This window comes from Hemiscyllium ocellatum, chromosome 17 (assembly GCF_020745735.1).
Source record: "Hemiscyllium ocellatum isolate sHemOce1 chromosome 17, sHemOce1.pat.X.cur, whole genome shotgun sequence".
NCBI classification, from domain to species: domain Eukaryota; kingdom Metazoa; phylum Chordata; class Chondrichthyes; order Orectolobiformes; family Hemiscylliidae; genus Hemiscyllium; species Hemiscyllium ocellatum.
Genome location: NC_083417.1, coordinates 20,489,869 through 20,503,323, shown reverse-complemented (window position 1 = coordinate 20,503,323; position 13,455 = coordinate 20,489,869).

Sequence of the window (13,455 nt, the reverse complement as noted above, 5' to 3'; positions counted from 1 at the left end):
CTGTGATCACAGAATTTGGAACGCAGCGGGGTGTGGACAGTTGGTCAATATGAATGAAGAGTTGTTTGAGGACCTTAAACTAACGCTTTCCTCTGGGTCACAAGCAGTGCCATAAAAAAAACACTTGTTTAATCTATTTCCATTCAGTTACTAGATTTCATGAGCACTAGGGAACACTATCACCCAGAATTAAATTGGTATCAGTCTCCGAAAGTGCTGTGATTTCAATATTATAATGACAGATAGCTTACACAATGCAGCATCATAAAAATGGCAGCAAATTTCAACTCAGTGAGTCAATGATGTTAAGGCGATGTTGGACTGGGATGGACAAAGTTAAAAATCACACAACACCAGTTTATAGTCCAACAGGTTTATTTGGAAGTACAAGCTTTCGGAGCGCTACCTGACAAAGGAGCGGTGCTCCGAAAGCTTGTACTTCCAAATAAACCTGCTTGGCTATAATCTGTCGTTGCGTGATTTTTAACTTTGCCCAGTGAGCCAATGCCATTGACATTTTTAAACCCCACTTCTCCCTTCCCATGTCTTCCAATTATCTTGGAGGAGTGTGGACTAAAAACTTTAGCAAAGAAGGACACCTTATTTTTATTCCTGTACGATGATTTCAAATACGTCCAAAAATGTCAAAAGATGTGCAGGTTGGTTGGATTGGTCATACTAAAAACTGCCCCATAGTACCCAGGAATATCCAATAGACAATAGACAATGGACAATAGGTGCAGGAGTAGGCCATTCTGCCCTTTGATCCTGCACCACCATTCAATATTATCATGGCTGATCATCCTTAATCAGTATCCTGTTCCTGCCTTATCTCCATAACCTTTGATTCCACTATCCTTGAGAGCTCTATCCAACTCTTTCTTAAATGAATCCAGAGACTGGGCCTCCACTGCCCTCTCGGACAGCCAACACTCTCTGGGTGAAGAAGTTTCTCCTCATCTCTGTCCGAAATGGTCTACCCCATATTTTTAAGCTGTGTCCTCTGGTTCGGGACTCACCCATCAGCAGAAACATGTTTCCTGCCTCCAGTGTGTCCAATCCTTTCATAATCTTATATGTCTCAATCAGATCCCCTCTCAGTCTTCTAAACTCAAGGGTATACAAGCCTAGTCGCTCCAGTCTTTCAGCGTAAGGTAGTCCCGCCATTCCAGGAATTGACCTTGTGAACCTACGCTGCACTCCCTCAATAGCCAGAATGTCTTTCCTCAAATTTGGAGACCAGAACTGCACACAATACTCCAGGTGTGGTCTCACCAGGGCCCTATACAGCTGCAGAAGAACCTCTTTGCTTCTATACTCAATCCCTATTGTTATGAAGGTCAGCATGCTATTAGCCTTCTTCACAACCTGCTGTACCTGCATGCTTGCCTTCATTGACTGGTGTACAAGAACACCCAGATCTCTTTGTACTGACCCTTTATCTAAATTGATTCCATTTAGGTAGTAATCTGCCTTCCTGTTCTTGCCACCAAAGTGGATAACCATGCATTTATCCACATTAAACTGCATCTGCCATGCATCTGACCACTCACCTAACCTGTCCATGTCACCCTGTAATCTCCTAACATCCTCCTCACATTTCACCCTACCACCCAGCTTAGTAGCATCAGCAAATTTGCTAATGTTATTACTAATACCATCTTCTGTATAATTAATATATATTGTAAAAAGCTGCAGTCCCAGCACTGATCCCTGCGGTACCCCACTGGTCACTGCCTGCCATCCTGAAATGGAGCTATTTATCACTACTCTTTGTTTCCTGTCAGCCGACCAACTTTCAATCCAAGTTAGTACTTTGCCCCCAATACCATGCGCCCTAAGTTTGCTCACTAACCTCCTCTGTGGGACTTTATCAAAAGCTTTCTGAAAGTCCAGGTATACTACATCTACTGGATCTCCCTCGTCCATCTTCAGAGTTACATCCTCAAAAAATTCCAGAAGATTAGTCAAGCATGATTTCCCCTTCATAAATCCATGCTGACTCTGTCCTATCCTGTTACCACTATCCAGATGTGTCGTAATTTCATCCTTTATAATAGACTCCAACATCTTTCCCACCACTGAGGTCAGACTAACTGGTCTATAATTTCCTGCTTTCTCTCTCCCACCTTTCTTAAAAAGTGGTTCTCACATTAGCCATCCTCCAATCCGCAGGAACTAATCCCAAATTTATCAAACTCTGGAAAATCACCATAGCATCCACGATTTCTCGAGCCACCTTCTTCAGTACCCTGGGATGTAGACCATCAGGACCCAGGGACTTATCAACCTTCAGACCTAACAGTCTCTCCAACACCACTTCCTGGCAAATATAAATTCCCTTAAGTTCAGGTCCTTCAGCCACTGTTACTTCAGGGAGATGGCTTGTGTCTTCCCCAGTGAACACAGATCTGAAGTACCAATTCAATTCTTCTGCCATTTCTTTGTTTCCCGTGATATATTCCCCTGTTTCTGTCTTCAAGGGCCCAATTTTAGTCTTAGGTAAAATGCTCTCCTCAAGCACAAGAAGAAATCTGAGAGCACTTTATAATAAGGGTAAAAGGGGAGATGAAGGTGAAAAATTGAAGACATGACAAAGCAAAGAGTTTGACAAGGGTTTTGAAAGCAGGACAGGGGAGAGCAAGAACAAAGTGGCTGAATGAGCAGAAGTACATGGCAAGGCATCTATTGAGTCTTGTGATCATGGGCAAGTCAATTTAAATTAATGAAGAGATTGTTTTGCAAACACAATGTGTCATGTTTGAAGTGGCATGGATTAACGAGGGAAGCATAACAAGAATTTGGAAGCAGCAAAGCTCGTTTATCCACACCCATCATTGTGCACCAAACATAACTGTAGACCCTGCCGCAGTTAGCAATGTAACCATACACTATGTGGGTAGGTTGGAGTGCATGACTTTTATGCAGAAAATTGAATCTGCAAGCATGCCAAGGCTATCAGTGATCACTTGGAGCACAAACCTGTGCTCTGTTAAGGTGTCTCTTTATGGTCCTGCATTATTTTGTTTAACATTTTGCCCATGCTTAAAAACCCCTTAGGCTTCACAATCTTCCAGGTTTGCTCATGCTTCTTTTATTACATTCTTTAACTATCGTTCTCCCTTTTCTTATTGTTGTTCTTCCTGTTTCCCTAAAGTATTTTCACAATATTTGGTCATACTTTCCACATTTGCCATTAAAAGTCAAACAGCTATTTCATCTGAAACTAAATTCTACTTTATAGTTCTTCTGCAACTCTAACAATTCCTTTGAATTGTTCCTAAATTAATATCAATGTCAACTTGTGTCCGTTCCCTGAAACATTAGAAAAAATTCTGACTTTAGGGATTTCATTTTATTTTCACATTTGATCTGTTAAGTTCTATTATTAGAATACTCCTATATTTGTCCTAAATTACTTCATTAATTTTACCAGAAAGCCTGTGATGGGAAGAATCTTACCAACCCCTGAAAATGGCAATGGCAAGTCAACTGGGAAAATATGGCGAGATCAGAAATTAGATTTTCAATGCTAAGGAAAATTAGTCTGATTCTTCACGCAAGGTTATAGTAGCAAGAGAAGAACCTCAGTAATGAATGGCATGAGACACGTTTGCATATATTAACATTTTAATATTATCTAGCATCACTGTATTTATCTGCAAGTTTCCCGGGTGGCAAAGCGAAAATTAGATTGTGACAATTCACAATGTGAAAGTCATAATGAGTATCCAGTGGCTCCAACTCACCATCTGCTCCTCTGAGTCATTCCTCAGCATCTCAGGGCACACTCCATGGGCATGGCTGCAACCTTTTCTGTCCAGGTTGCTTTTGGACACACACCAGTTGCACCACATCATCACGGCACATCTCTGACTCATTTAATAATATGGTCCACCATTTCAACACTGGGCATTTGAGCTCATCAATACCTTTCATTGCAGTGCTGCTGCCAGACCACTTTGTGAGCAGTGACAAGCTCCCATCTCAGGCATGGGAATGTGATGCATCTCAGGGCTCTTAGCTTACTCTGTTAGTGCTCACTTACTTCGCAGTTACTTAGATGCTCACTGTATCACTGCCTTGCCTTTGCTTGTCTTTTTATGTCTCAGTATTTCTGTCTTGCCCCATCTTTTAGCAACTAGGAGAAAGTGAGGACTGCAGATGCTGGCGATCAAAGTCAAAAAGGAATGACAAAGGAATGTCATTCCTGATGAAGGGCTTATGTCCAAAATGTTGATTCTCCTGCTCCTCAGATGCTGCCTGACCTGCTATGCTTACCAGTGCCACACTTTTCGACCTTCACCTTTTAGCACACTGACCAAACCAGGCAACTTGTCCTGGTTGTTAGCAAGAAGTCAGACATGTTGCTGTATGGCACCATGCCATATCAATGTTACAATACAGCATTTCCAAGCAGCTTACTCAGGACATACGCTATATGTATTTTACATTAATGGGCATGTCTTAAAGTCTGAAGAGACCAGTCTTCAGTTAAGCCAAGGAGAGATATCGTCAATCAGGGCAACCTGCCACATTAAGTCACTGACATGTCCAATCTCAATTCAGGGCTTGGACATTGTCAGTCAGCAGCTTGGAATGGTCAGTGTTTGAGATTCTATATCATTGCATTCCAGGGAGTGGACCACAGTAAGTCCTGCACATCCAATGCAAATCGTCCAGGGATTAACAGCAAATAAGTCTGAGAGGAGCACAGAGATCAGTCAGGTATCTGATCATTCAGCAGTTGGGGCTTTCGCTCAAAGTCAATCAGGCAAGAGGTGGCAGTGGCGATGGTGAAAGTGGAGGAGTGGGTCATGGTCAGTTCTGGGGGCCTGTTTACTGAAAACGAAGGGTGCTTATTACAAAAATAAAAATGAAAAAACTGTGGATGCTGTAAATCAGAAGCAAAAACAGAAATTGCTGGAAAAGCTTAGCAGGTCTGGCAGCATCTGTGAAGAGAAGTCAGAGTTAACGTTTCAGTCCAGTGACCGTTCCTCAGAACTGATGGTAGCTAGGAAAATATCTTTTATATGCAGAAGATAGGGTGGGAGAAAGGGATAAGGAGTAAACGGCAAATGGGGATAGAGCCCAAAAAGAGAGTAATGCACTTAGACAGATAAAGGAGTGGATAACGATCTGGCTAAGAGAATGAATAGTTGTTAATAAAGACTATTAGTGGCTAACAATAAACAGTTTGCAATGGCAGACTATGTGATGACAAGGCCTGGTGTTTGGGGTTGGGAGCTAGGACATGGGAGAGTTTAGGCCCTAAACATGTTGAACTCAATATTGAGTCCTGAAGGCTGCTGGGTCGCCAAGCAGTAAATGAAGTGTTGTTCTTCCAGTTTATGCTAAGTTTCTCTGGAGCTCTGTAGTAAGCCTCAAACAGAGATGTTGGCCAGGCAACAGAGTGGTGTGTTAAAGTGACAGGCAACTGGAAGTTCAGGGTCATTTCTGCAGGCAGAGCGTGAAGCAGTCAACCAGTCTATGCCTTGTTTCCCCATTGTAGAGGGGGCCACATTGTGAGCAGTGAATGCAGTCTGACAGTCTCCATGAACAGCTTTTCACTCTCCCAGCCAGATTGTTATCCACTCCTTAGTCTGTCCAAGTGTTCTTCTCACTCTTTGGGCTCTATCTCCACCTATCGTTTACACCTTACCCCCTTCCCCCAATCTATCTTCTGCATATAAACTGACAGTTTCTTAGCTCACTCGACCCAAAACGTTAACTCTGATTTCTCTTCATAGATGCTGCCTGTTGAGCTTTTCCAGCATCTTCTGGTTTTTGGTTTATTATGGTCCACCACTGTGATGAGCACCTTGGAGAAATCAACTGTGGAGATTGGAAGCAACACACTGTGCTGCCAAGGGAACAATAACTGTGATGGGATAACCTCTCAACTTGTAAAGATGGGAGCAATAGTGCACTGGAGGACACGGGTTACTGTGGCTGAGGTAGCTAACATTGACAACCTTCCTGATGAAGGTCTTCGGCCTGAAACATCGATTTTCCTGCTCCTTAGATGCTGTTTCAGGCTGAAGACCTTCATCAGGAAGATTGCGCTGTGCTTTTCTTGCAACACACTCATAACATTGACAATCATCACCACCCTGGATTTGACAGAGGTACAGTGCATCATGACAGTTGGCTTAGCTATGCTGTAGGGGTAGGGCTAATGTTGGGACAAAAAGACTTAAATACAGAGTTGGGTGGTAACATGTGGAAGCTATGAACTGATGGAGTCAACACGGAATGCAAGGAAGAAGGGAACATGAAGGTTTGGTTAGGTTAGAAGGTTGAACCTGCAATTCACTCTACAAAATATCACCTGCATCATTTAGTAGTGCAGCAGCAGGTACAACCAGGCAGGAGTTAATTAACACCCACTTCCAACAGAAGGGTGTTAGATAAAGTCACCGTTCATGGATTGTAAATTTGTTGCTACTTGAAAGGCCTAAAGCCACTGCTTTTCCTCGAAGTAAATTCAATTCTTCGCTTTGTCTTCACTTTTCAAGTTGTTAAATAAGTGCTGATGTTTTCCGTGTTTGAAGGTTTGTAATATTCCCACATTGATCAGTGGCAACATGTTCTGCTACACTGGGTGTTAGGGAAAGAGCAGCCCTCCTTCAGACAGGGTTTGACCATGGGCATGATAAAAGGGGGAATAGCCTTGGTTCTTTCCTGAAGCTACAGTTACATTGACAGTAAGTCACACAGTGATGATGTAAAGAAGCAATACGTTAATGAAGTAATGAAGTGTCACTGTGCCACCTACGGGTCCTCAAAATGTTTATTTCCCTCCCATTGCATCTACTGTGAAGGCAAATTTATCACCAGCAGTATTTGACCTGGCACAGAGCTGTGCTTTAAATTTGGCACCAGTGGCACAAATCCCAAAAGGTCCTTCCAGCAGTGAGCTTTGTCTGCAACTGATCGGTTCACACAGCACAAACATAATGTGGTAGAGGAGTAGCATGTGCATTGCTTGATGAACAGCCAAGAACTGAATGAGAATGCTTGGTAGAGCTAACAATGGAAACCCTTCATGAAACTCCCCAAAACTGATAGCTAGTGGATTTTTCGTAAAATTGAGTACAGTGCTTCAGTCTGATGCTGGTTTTCCGCCAATCTATTCTTTTAAAAAATCTTCAATTGCCATGTTTTATATCTTTCTCATTGCCTAATTTGCCTTCCAAATCAAACCCTATTGTGTGTCTGTCTTAATGGATTTTCAACTAGGAGAAAGTGAGCACTGCAGATTCTGGGGATCAGAGTCGAGAGTGTGGTGCTGGAAAAGTACAGCAGGTCAGGCAGCATCCGAGGAGCAGAAGAATCGACATTTCGGGCAAGAGCGCCTCATCAGGAATAACTTTTCAGTCAGTATCTTAAATAATGTTTTATTGTTTTAAAGTTCCAATCAACTGAATTGTTCCTCCTTCTTTCTCTCATTTCAGCTGTCCTCAACTTTTCAATTCTAAATTTGAAATACTGATAGTCTAGATTACAAAAGCACAGCCAGTCAGACGGCATCCGAGGAGCAGGAAAAATCGATGTTTCAGGCAGAAGCCCTTCATCAGGACTGAAGGCAGGGAGCCTCCAGGGTGGAGAGATAAATGGAGAGGGAGGTAGGGCTACGGAAGGAGGTAGCAAACAGTATGATAGGTGGATGGGGTTTGGGGATGAAGGTGATAGGTCAGAGAGGAGGGTGGGGGAACATAGCAAAGAGTACAATGGGTGGATGGGGGTGGGGATGAAGGTGATAGGTCAGAGGAGGAGGGTGGAGTGGATAGGTGGGAAGGAATATTGGGAGGTAGAACAAGACATGAGGATGATGCTGAGTTGCAGGGTTGGAACTGGGGTAAGGTGGGGGGAGAGGAAGTGAGGAAACTGTTGAAGTCCACACTGATGCCCTCAGGTTGAATTGTTCCTCCAGGTGTTGGGTGGTGAGGGCATGGCGGAGGAGGCCCAGGACCTGCATGTCCTCGGCAGAGTGGGAGGGGGATTTGAAATGTTGGGCCACGGGGCAGTGAGGTTGACTGGTGCGTGTGTCCTGGAGATGTTCCCTAAAGCGCTCTGCTAGGAGGCGTCCAGTCTCCCCAGTGGAAAGGAGACCGCATTGAGAGCAACGGATACAATAAATGATATTGGCGGATTTGCAGGTAAAACTTTGATGGATGTGGAAGGCTCCTTTGGAGCCTTGGATGGAGGTGAGGGGGAAGGTGTGGGAGCAGAGTTTGCAATTCCGGGGTGGCAGGGAAAGGTGCCAGGATGGGAGGGTGGGTTGTTGGGGCACGTGGACCTGACTAGATAGTCACGGAGGGAACGGTCTTTGCAGAAAACGGAGGGGAGGGAAATATATCCCTGGTGGTGGGGTCCATTTGGCGGTGGCAGAACTGTCGGCGGATGATGCAGTTTATGTGAAGGTTGGTAGGGTGAAAGGTGAGGACTGGGGGGTTCTGTTTTTGTTACGATTGGAGGGGTTTGAGGAGGAAGTGCGGGATGTGGGTGAGATGAGTTGGAGGGCATCTTCAACCATGTGGGAAGGGAAATTGTGGTCTTTAAAGAAGAAGGAGGCCATCTGGTGTGTTCTGTGATGGAACTGGTCCTCCTGGGGGCAGGTACAGTGGAGGTGGAGGAATTGGGAATACAGGATAGCATTTTTGCAGGAGGTAGGATGGGAAGAGGTGTAATCCAGGTAGTTGTGGGAGTAGGTGGGTTTTAAAAAATGTCAGTGTCAAGTTGGAGATGAAGAGGTCCAGGAAGGGGAGGGAGGTGTCAGAGATGGTCTGGGTGAATTTAAGGTCAGGGTGGAATGTGTTGGTGAAGTTGATGAATTGCTCAACCTCCTTGTGGGAGCACGAGGTGGTGCCAATGCAGTCATTAATGTAGCGGAGGAAGAGATGGGGAGTGGTGCTGGTGTTAGTACAGAAGATGGTCTGGTCTGCGTAGTCGACAAAGAGACAGGCATAGCTGGGGCTCATACGGGTGCCCATGGCTACCCCTTTGGTCTGGAGGAAGTGGGAGGATTCGAAGGAGAGGACTAGTTCAGCCAAATGAATGAGAGTGTCAGTGGAAGGGTGCTCTTGGGGATGTCGGGAGAGGAAGAAACAGAGGGCTTGGAGGCCCTGGTCATGGCGGATGGAGGTGTAGAGGGATTGGATATCCATGGTGAAGATGAGGCGTTGGGGGCCAGGGAAACGGAAGCCTTGGAGGAGGTGGAGGGTGTGGGTGGTGTCTCGAACGTATGAGGGGAGTTCCTGGACTAGGGGGGATAGAACAGTATTGAGGTAGGTGGAGATGAATTGAAATACTGATTATCAGCTGGATAGCCAGAATTGGCTATCCAGCTGATAGCCTGTTTGCTGACAGAGACTCAAATCAATGTCAGCACCATTTGAGATTTATTTCTCTTGTTTCATCCCACAATAAATGCAGGTATTATCACAGATGTCCACATCCTGGGAATGCATAACAAAATAAAAATATAACATATGTAATCCAGTGAAGAAATTGCGAGGTTAGTTTATTAAAGTATCCTATTTCTGTCAAATTTGAAAGCTCTGTCTCTTAGTTAGGTGTCAAATACAATACATGCATTGTAAAAGCATTAAAAAGTACATGCCACAATGACAGCTGCAGACAGAAGCAAAACTTGTGCAAGTTCCTGTTAGTACAAAGCAGAACAGACTTAATCATTTCTCCTGATTGATTGATATCTCCTGACTCATCGGTAAACTGTGTTGAAATTGACCATGCTGAGGGTGGTAATGATGCAAGACAAAATGAAGGGTTATAGATCAGGAAAATCCAATAATTTGAAGTTTAATTTCTATCTTTCTCTTTGTTCCATTTCAAGTCAATATGTAATGAGTAACTGACTTCGATTACAATAATTCTAAACACTACGACAACATTTGTGGAATGCAGCAACTGTTTATGGTGTGTTAGGTTGAACAGTAAGATAGGAAGTGGATTCAAATCTGGCAAGGTCAAAATATTCACAGATTTGACCCTGGCCGTTACTGAAGGCATAAAAGATTTGCAGATATTGTATTGACTATTAACAGCCACCAAGAGCTGCATAAAATAATGCATGTTGCTCCTTGTCTATATTTCTCAAGGAAAAGAAGTGATGTGTGAATCCTCACCATTAGTTTTCCATAATATTGATGCACAAGGATAGAAAATATTGAGGTAGGATTACATTAATTGTTATTTTCTTGAAGTGAGTCTAAACATCTAGATGAACCATGGCAAATTTTTGAGGTATTACCTCATTGCTGACATTGCTAGGCCTGACAACTTCATCACACCTGTCCAAGTTGGAGAAAATGTATACTTTACACAGAGGGTGGAAGGTGCCTGGAACGCATTGCCAGCAGAGGTAGTAGAGGCAGGCCCGGTAGGTTTATTTAAGGTGCGTCTGGACAGATGCATGAGTATGTGGGGAACACAGAGATATAGATGCTTAGGAATTGGGTGACAGGTTTAGACAGTAGATTTGGATGGGCTCAGTTTTAGAGGGCTGAAGGTCCTGTTTCTGGGCTGTAAATTTTCTTTGTTCTTTGTATGTCTGTTGGGCCTTGGATAAAAGATGAGGTATGATTAGAACTAAACTGATTGCACAAGGCTATGAAGTCTCGACCCATGGTTGAAATCCAAATCCAAACACATTGGTAAATTTAAAATATAATTTTAACAATTGATTTAAAGCGAACTGTTTGTTCCAATTAGAGTCTTTGTTTTTTTTCATCCTTTTTCTCCCCTATTTTGTTGTTTCTTTCTTTCACCTTTATCTGTTAAAGTATTTTGTTTAGAACTTCAACATCCAAAAACATGTGTGATTTTGGCTTTATTTCTTGTGGTGGTCAAGATAATATTCCAACATATTATATTTAGGTTAGTAGAATAGGAGCTAAAAATTACAAATGTATGCAACATAAATTATAGCCAGCAATGTTCCAAACAGCTTCATTTAATTTATTGCATAATGCATAACAAATATGCATCTGCTGGTTTAATATCTGACATCAGTCTCCTTAGCATGATTTCTTGTTCCATTTCAAGACCTGTGAAATTAAATGTTACGGTCAGTGGCGCCAATCAAATTCGTAAAAGGTCACAAAAACAAATCATTGCAACCTGGGTGCCGAGTCTGGTCAAAGTTTTATTTTTCATCTATGAGAACATCTTCATCAAAAATAATTACTTACCCAACTTCCATTTAACAAGTATTGGGAATGCAACTGTTGTGCATCATCTTGTGAGATAAAAGAACAGCAAATATGTCTGATCATTAATAAGACAATTCAAAGGTACTTGGATGCATGCTGGTGTTAATTTTTAATTAGACACATAAACATATCATAAACAGTGATTTCTACTGTCTCCATGGTAACTGCTGGTGGAGCTGACAATTCCAACCACATTTTCTTAGTGAATGCTTTTAGTACCTTATTTACTAATATCTGTGAATGTGTTTTCTGAAACAATTCAGATGTTGGTCTATTTGTAATATGACCTTTATATAATGAAAGCCAATTAAGCACTATAAAAAATATCTCTACAACCCATATCCTCACTTGCACCAGGTCTTGCTCACCCATCAACCCCATGTTCATTGATCTACATCAGTTACTGTTCAGTTAAATAATCCCTCAGCTTTAACATTTCCATGCCTGTGTTCAAATCACTGCAACCTGCTTTATGTCTGTTGACTACTAAGCCCAGCAAACCTCTGCTATTGGCACTTCTCCAATTGTACCCTATTGCATTTAATCCTTCTACTGTTGGTGGTCATACCATTGATTTGTTTTAATTCTTTTATGGGATATGGGCATCATTGGCAAGGCCAGTATTGTTCATTAGGAATGAGCTACTAATTGCAACCTCTGTGACACGGTTACAGCCATATAGCTGTAGGAAGGGAGCTCCAAGTACTCACCCATTGAAGAAACATTTGTCTAGTTCTGAGTAAGCCTTGGAGGAGAACTTGGACCTGATGGCACAAAAACAGAAATTCCTAGAAAAGTTCAGCTAGTCTGACAGCAAATGTGGAGAGAAATCTGAGTAAGCATTTCGAGTTGAATCACCCTTCCTCGGGTGGGGAACGGGGGTAAGGAGTAACTGATAGGTGGAGATAGAGCCAAAGAAAAAGGAGAACAGTTAGACAGACAAAGAAGTGAATAATGATCTGGCTAGGAGGATGAATAGCTATTAATGGGGACTGTTAGTGGCTAACAACGGGTTATGTGTCCTAGCAGACTGTGTAATAACAAGGTGACATGATGGCTCAGTGGTTCGCACTGCTGCCTCACAGCGCCAGCGCCCCGGGTTCAGTTCCAGCCTTGGATGACTGGCTGTGTGGAGTTTGAACATTCTCCCTGTGTCTGCGTAGGTTTCCTCCCACAATCCAAAGGTGTACAGGTTAGGTGAATTGGCCATGCTTAATTGCCCATAGTATCCAGGGATGTGTAGGTTAGGTCCATTAGTCGGGGTAAATGTGGAGTAATAGGAGAGTGGGTCTGGGTGGATTACTCTTCGAAGGGTCAGAGTGGACTTGGGCTAAAGGGCCTGTTTCCACACTGTATGGCTTCTAATTTTAATTCTAAAGCCTGGAATATGTGGGGTTAGGGCAAGGACATGGGATAGCTCAAGCCTTAAACTTGTTGAACTCAATATTGAGTCCAGAAGGCTGTAGCGGAAAATGATCTTCACTGGAACTCTGTAGCAAGTCTGAGAGAGAGATGTTGGCCAGGGAACAGGGTAGTGTTAAAGTGGCAGGCAATTGGAAACTCAGAGGCCTTTTTGTGAACAGAGGGTGGTGGTGGTGTTTCTAGGTGGTGGTGTTCCTGTGTGCTTGCTTTCCATATGCTTTTAGTTGGTTGAGATAACAGATTTGGAAAGTGCTGTCCTTGAAAGCTTGATGATTTGCTGTAGTTCATCCTGTGGATGGCATACACTGCAGCAGCACTGTTTGCTTCTCTGGTGGAGGGAGTGAAGGTTGAACGTAGTGGATGGGGTGCTAATCAAGTGCTGTATGTAATTTGAGCTTCTTGAGTATTCGAGGAGTTTTACCCACCCAGGCAAATTTGTGGGCGGCACGGTGGCACAGTGGTTAGCACTGCTGTCTCACAGCGCCAGAGACCCGGGTTCAATTCCCGACTCAGGCGACTGACTGTGTGGAGTTTGCACGTTCTCCCCGTGTCTGCGTGGGTTTCCTCCGGGTGCTCCGGTTTCCTCCCACAGTCCAAAGATGTGCGGGTCAGGTGAATTGGCCATGCTAAATTGCCCGTAGTGTTAGGTAAGGGGTAATGTAGGGGTATGGGTGGGTTTCGCTTCGGCGGGTCGGTGTGGACTTGTTGGGCCGAAGGGCCTGTTTCCACACTGTAAGTCTAATCTAAAAAAAAACTTTATTCTTTTAAGATATACCATAAAACCCACCTTTCAACC